The sequence below is a fragment of the Rousettus aegyptiacus genome, unplaced genomic scaffold (genome assembly GCF_014176215.1).
Source record: "Rousettus aegyptiacus isolate mRouAeg1 unplaced genomic scaffold, mRouAeg1.p scaffold_m13_p_4, whole genome shotgun sequence".
NCBI lineage: Eukaryota > Metazoa > Chordata > Mammalia > Chiroptera > Pteropodidae > Rousettus > Rousettus aegyptiacus.
This window is the reverse complement of record NW_023416307.1, coordinates 36,267,501-36,274,384: the sequence shown is the minus strand read 5'-3', so window position 1 is coordinate 36,274,384 and position 6,884 is coordinate 36,267,501. Positions and strand designations below refer to the sequence as shown.

The window sequence follows — 6,884 nt, the reverse complement described above, 5'->3', positions numbered from 1 at the left end:
TAAATATAATTAGATTAAAGAAACAATTGCCCACTCTTGGCATCAAAATTTATATTGGTCAGTGTTCAGAAACACAGAAGCTATCGGAGATATAGATAGACAGACAGCCAAACAGACAGACAGATAATAGATAAATTATGAGGGGGGGGGGAAAGCCTACCAAAAATTCTTATTTGGATCAAAAACAGGGATTTTGAATTTCTTATAAAAATCAATCAGTTCGAGTAAAATTTCTCATCCTAGGAAACTCTTAAATATTTAGTAAATAAAAAGGGAAATAACGGTGCTGAGTTCATATACACCTTAAACTCTTTAAGTGGGTTTGTTTGTTTAACTTGTACCAAAAACTTAGCTAATAAGAAAATGGATATTCAGAGAGTTTCCATAATTTACTAGTGTCACACATCTTGTGGCAGAGTTAGAGTTCAAACTTTGTTTTAATTTCAAGCATTATGTTTTTTATATAATATAAACCGTCTACCCAGTGCAACAACTTTTTCCATTTGGAAAATGTTTCTGTCATTTACATATAAACATCTCATGCACTGAATACAAATACTGCATTCTGCTTTTTTTTTTTTCTTCGACTTTATGGTATAAACATTTTTCCATGTATGTGTATAGGCTCTAAAATTTTAAATGTTAACATCTTCCTAATGTGTTTGCTTGCCAATATAATATAACTCCTTTAAACATTTTCCTAATATTTGGCATCTAAATTATTTCCAATTGTTCTTTTTATCATAGGTAAGACACAAATAAGGTATTCATCCCCTTAGATTTTTGTTTCTATTGAACTATTTCTTTAAGAAACAGTTTCAGTTGTGAAATTCATGGGAGTAAAGGATATGAACATCTATAGGTCTTACCACACTGACTCTTTTTCCCCCCCACAAACATATGCACTAATTTAAAATGAAATATTGCTACTTTTAAAAGGACATGTTACCACTCAAACTCTGCAATGAGAGAAGAACATTAAGCTTCAGGGATTTATTTCACTCAAAGTGTTGTTGTGAATTGCCCTTGAAAAAGAAAGTGACAGACCTCCTCCCCTACCCTGAATTATATTACATCCCAGAGGACTGAAATGGTCATTAATTTTTAATACCGTCTCTTCTCAGTGAAGAGTATAATGAATTTTCCTTAGATATTCTTGTAGGATTGACGTCCCAGAAATTTGGAGACGATTTCAGGGCATTTATAGTGAGCTTGGAAAATTTTAACCAGTTGCCTGTGTTCCTGGAGGAGAGTATGCACCAGAAATATGTGTAATTGTTAAATTACCTATGACATCAATTAATTCCATAATAACAGCTACTAATGTCTGTACAGTGATTTCCAGTTTAGACAGCATTTGCCTATATGTCTGATCATAGGAGAATAGGTTACACTGGGCTGGGCTGAGGACTGTGTGCCAGGAATAAAGGTGGTGCCTCTGGCCTTACTGAAGTTAATGGTTCCGTTGGATTAAAAAGGCATCATCACATTAAAAGTTAACTATATTCCTAAGGGGGTAATACTAAATATACAACAAGGAAAGATATAATAAGTGGCATAATATTGAAGAAGAAAAGTTTAATTATTCTGGATTTTAGGGATCAAGGTAGCTAATACTGCTAAAGCATGGAAACTTCTTTTCGGGGAAGTCATATATGATGAGTGTCTCAGGAAGCTAAGCCTTAGTTACATTCTGGCCCCTCTTCTGCCTTTCTATCATTATGTCAATGAACCTGATGCAAGCCTTCAGGAACATCCTAAGGGGTTTCCTTTGAGAAGGTTAGCCAAGTTCTGGAAACTCACACTTCCTTGACCATCTCTGGAAGTAGACCTTTTAGTAACTGGAGAGCACAGTATGCTCAATGATTCTCTACCACTGTGTAGCAAAAGATTTCTCCTGCATCAAAGCCATCTCTGTTTCATAACTTTGCTTAAGTCTGAATGTGGAAAAAATCATGCTTTAAGAATAAACCGTGAAAGCAGCTGTTGATTTAGGCAGAAAAAAAACTGCATCTATTCATTTATCAGATACTTAGTGAAAACCCACAAGGTATCTGGCACTGGGTGCTTGTAACACATTATTAAGATATGAAAGGAAAAGTAGTATTTGATTCTGAATATAAGACAGAAGAAATTCATATAATTTATCCTAGCTAAGAACAAAGAAAATCACTTGTTTCAATCTCCTTATCATTAATAACAGGTAATTAAGGTCATCAAAAATGACTTACCCCTGGTCAATAGGTGGTGAGTGTCAAAGCCAAATCTTCTACCCAGATCATCTTATTCTTTGCCAATTCATATTAGGTAAGGGTTCCATAAAGATACTTTTATCACCTTTGCCTTATTGAAGCATTCAATCTTTTTCTCTGAAAGAAACTGTGAAAAAATGTTCCTCAATGCACAAGTAGTTTTTATCTTTCTTCTTATTATTATATTCCAAGATGGTAAGTTCTTTACCATCTGATATTTATTTATCAATGAAATAAACTTAAGTAATGGATAAGCATCTACGATGCTTCACAAACTATTACAGTGGGTGAAATAATGGTAAAACTATTAAAGCTGTATTGTTCAAAGAAATAGCCATGGGTCACATGTGGCTAATTGATTTAAATTTAAATTACATAAAGTTAATTATTCAGTTTCTCAGTTGTACTAACTACATTCCATGTGCTCAATAGCCACATGTAGCCAGTACAGATACAGAACATTTTTACCATCGCAAAAAGATTTATTGCAGAGTGCTGTATTAAAGCAATGAACCATTTCCCACCCATAAGGAATGAGTTAACTTACAGAATATATATTTTTTCAGCACATCTGCCGTGAGTAATAAGATATTTACATAAGGAAGGATATGCAGGAAGTGAGATTTTACTGAGAAGCAATACAAGAAAGACACAATCATCGTGTGATCTCCTGCTTCTCTACTTACAAAACTAAATGATTAAATGGCATTCTTTAAATGCTTCAGATGATCAAAATTTTTCTCTCCATATAACCAGAGTTTTAAAGCTGTTGCATAAGTCCCATGAAATGGTTCATGTACAATAGTATTGATTCACTACAATATTCATTGTCTTGTACGTATATTAAATATGAAACAAATAATCAGTATGTACTAAAAAAAAACACATGATATTTTAAGAAGGAAAGTTACTTCCAAGTGGGTATTCAAATGAAGAACCAGAAAAGATAAAGATACTTTTGACTACAAATATTAAATCGGTCACATCCTTTCCCCAAATTTAGAGAATTTCAGAGAAAATCATGGAAACATAAAAATATTTTAATATAATAACACTTATTGTAGTGAAAAATTTAGAAAACCTAAATGGTCGTCAATATAATATTAACGAAATAAAATATTCACTTCTATTCAAAGTGATATTATATAGGAGTAAAAGATGACAAGGAAAACTGAAAATGTAGTCATCTCTCAAGCAGGAACAGTATGATTTAAGGAAAATAAGAATTGTGCAAATACAAAAAGAAAAAAAAAAGATAAACACTAAAGTATAAATTTTGGTTACTCTGGTTGCAATTTTTGGTTGCTGTTCCCTCTCTCTCTCTCTCTTTTTCTCATTTTTCTGTCTCTTTCATTCTCTTTCTTCACTTTTTTTCCAATATTGAATATTTACTACTATTATAACAGGAAGTAGGCAATATGCTTTTTAGATAAAAAAATAAATAACATTTTCCATCTCTGGATATCATTATAGTACAGAGTTCGAATAATAAATACATGAATGTATGAGTAAATGAATAAACAGAGAAATACAGCCAACTTTCCCAACATACTTAAAATATAATTATATTTTTCTCATAGTTTTGAGACGCCTCTAGTAAATGAAATAGCTTGCTTTTAAACTTATCATGGCCAACAAATCTATAGGGAATCAAGCTTTCTCTTAGTTACTAGCCTTGATTAATAGTATAAAAGGAGCCATTAGAAAGAGCAAAAAGAGTTTAGAAATAAAAAAAAAAAATAGAACAGAGAGTATATAGATTTATACTATAGTACTATGTCCTGACAGTTATAGGACTATTCCCAAAGTTTGAGTTTTAATTGGATTTTTTTTAAACCTTGAAAGGTGAAGTTAAGCAAATCAATAATGCTAAACAGAACAGTCTACATTTCTGTTAGTCTGGTTACCAGATTTTTTTTGTATCTTTATTTTTTTTCAAATATTTACTGTGCAAATTGCAAGGAATAAGTAAATTTTCTAAAGGATAGCTATTAAAGAAACTGAAAAATTGTCAACTTTTCTCCCCTCTTACTTTGAACTTTAATGAGATCATCAGGTTCGTATAATTACTACAAAATGGGGAGGATGAAAGAAAAATAGATGAAGGGGGTGGTGAAGGAAGGAAAAGTTCTAAACCATTTCAGTGGAGTAAAGAGCAATTTCATTTTAATATAATTTTTAATGGTTGTTCAAACTCCTATAATGCATCCACACAAAAAGCTTCAGTTAATGTGTGTGTGTATTTTGAGCAGTTCCCCTCTTCGACCCTCTAGTTTAATTTCCGTCCTTCAAATGAAATGAATGGAGCGTGAAGCAGGTCATATCTCAATGCTGACACATGGGTTGCAGATAGAACTCACAGCCTGGAGAAGCAGCCAGTTTAGAGATTAAATCAAAGCAGCTCTGAATAGATGGGAGGTCAGCCAGGGCCAGCTTTGACATTTGATAGGACCTTGTGATCAATCAGGCCTTTCTTCACTCTTCCAGGCTTCCTTATGACAGTGGCCTTAAAAAACAGATGGGATATGTTACAAAGTGCAGGAGAAGCACTAGATTGTGAAAGGAGATAGGTGTCAATATTATCAAAGGGACAACTGTTATTTGAAGCAGACAGCAAATCAGAAGGCCCTGCTTTGCTGCAATTGCTATGTTAAAGTTTGTCTTTCATAGTATGAAATCCAATACTTGAGAATGGTGAGATAATTTTTAAACTGCTTTTTAAAAGTTCTTGCTTCCTATGCATTAAACTGCAAACTTTAAGCATTCATGATATCATAAGATTAAATTTTAGCCAATCTTCCCTTTGAATAAGCTGTTTCCAGCAAAGCCAAGCTTAATTTTTGCTCTATTTGTTTGTTTCCTTATTTGTCTTTGGGGAACACACAACACACACACACACACACACACACACACACACACACACACACACACACACAAAACCAAGACATGATAACCTTTGGAAGAAAGGAATCAAAAGGTATTAATGCAGAGACTCACTGGGCAGCGAGCTGAGCATGATTTTAGGAAATCCCAGTCACATTGCCAAGAGGGTCATGAAAAATGAATGGCCCCAGAGCACCACTGTGACAGACTGTTTTAGTGAGTGGTAATGGGCCATCTCCAGGATGAAAGGCCATGTATTTATAACTGTGAAGGCTACTGGGTATCACGCCATTCATTATGCTTGCTTGATTTAAGGGAGATGCCTTTTACCAGTGTGACATGGGAGCAAATTATTTCCAGGAATATCACAGCTCTCTTTTCCTCCTCCACCTACTTCTCCATCTTGCCCACCCTCATTTCAGATATACACCCACGCTTACATATTCACATAAGCACATTCTCTGAATTTTTCATGTCATAGAGCATTTTATATTCAGAGCTAGTCTCTCCAAAATGTCTCACCCTACTGGGATGAGAAAACTGGAATACGGGAGCTGGGATTAAGAAGGGCTTAGATAAGGAGGAATGACACAGATTCACTTCACTACCTTTCTTTTAAGAAATGTTTTGATGGGAGCCAGAGAGCTGAGGTCACTTGGTCTTATACACAACTATTGGGCTAATTTGCAAAGTTGTTTCTGAAGTTGAATTTTTGTTTCACATGGACATCATCTTCGCAGAGAAGTTAGCACTTGAGTCCCATTTTGTTCCTTGGTTATAATGGTCTGTCATCAGTTAAATGTGCAAAATAATTCAACCTCTCTGGACTGTTTCTGATGAGAAATTAACCAATTGCACAAACTTCTCTCTAAATTAATTTTCAACATTAATATTCTATGAGGTCTTGAAATTCTAGTAACACAGAAGCATAATACAGCAAAACATTTCAACCAGCACATCAGATATTCTGGTAAAACTAATCTCAGGGAAAGTGTTAATGAAACTAACTCACTTAATAGCAATGTGCAAAATCCCATTTAAAAAAAGAATCTGTAAGCCTTTCAGAAGAGTTACCATAGGATAAGTTGTTTATAATAAATGATTTATGTCCCTTTAGGTGTTAAAAAAAAAAAGCTTTACATTTCACACTAGTGTGCTAAGAAAAAGATATATATACTTGGATTTTAACCAAGTTGATTAAGCTGACAGCTTAATATAGCTGCAATACATCAGTGGTTAAAGTAAAGTTTCTACAATGGCGTTTTCATGGTCTGGGTCACAGGTTTTTTTGAAGAGACAGTACAGTTATACTGATGATAATTCCAGAGAGGATCATTACACAACTGAGAGATGTTTGGATTGTGAAATGCATGCATGTGTATGTGTATATTTAATCTATGCAAATTTGTGCCCTGATTCTGGCTCCCAGGAGCTCAGATGTTTGTGAGAATTTAGAGATTATTTACAAAGAGGTTTTTTTCTGAATAATTATCATTGAAATGTGACACAAATCTTCTAAAATGGTAATTCTCTCTAGCAAGCTAATCCTTCAAGAGGTTTTTTTTTTTTTTTTTTTTTTTTTATGTCTCAGAGAAAGCTGTGTGTAATCAAAAGACTCTACAAAATACATGTTGGTTTGAGTCACCCTCTATAATTCCATTTAACTACTGCCAACTCCAGAAACAGCCACAATTTTCCTGTATCTTGTACACATCAGATAAAGAATTCAGAAAGAATTGGCAGTTAGCA

At 33.8% G+C, this 6,884-nt stretch overlaps 1 long non-coding RNA gene across 1 annotated transcript in view; it reads right to left on the bottom strand.

Annotated features, from left to right (window-relative positions):
- Positions 1-1,936: 1,936 nt before the first annotated feature.
- LOC107517499 overlaps positions 1,937-6,884 on the bottom strand; it is a 25,990-nt gene continuing 21,042 nt past the window's right edge. The window contains exons 2-3 of the long non-coding RNA XR_001598537.2: positions 4,613-4,758; positions 1,937-2,379 (exon numbers count right to left, since the gene is read on the bottom strand). This is a non-coding gene — a long non-coding RNA (uncharacterized LOC107517499). The remainder of the gene's footprint in view (positions 2,380-4,612; positions 4,759-6,884) is intronic.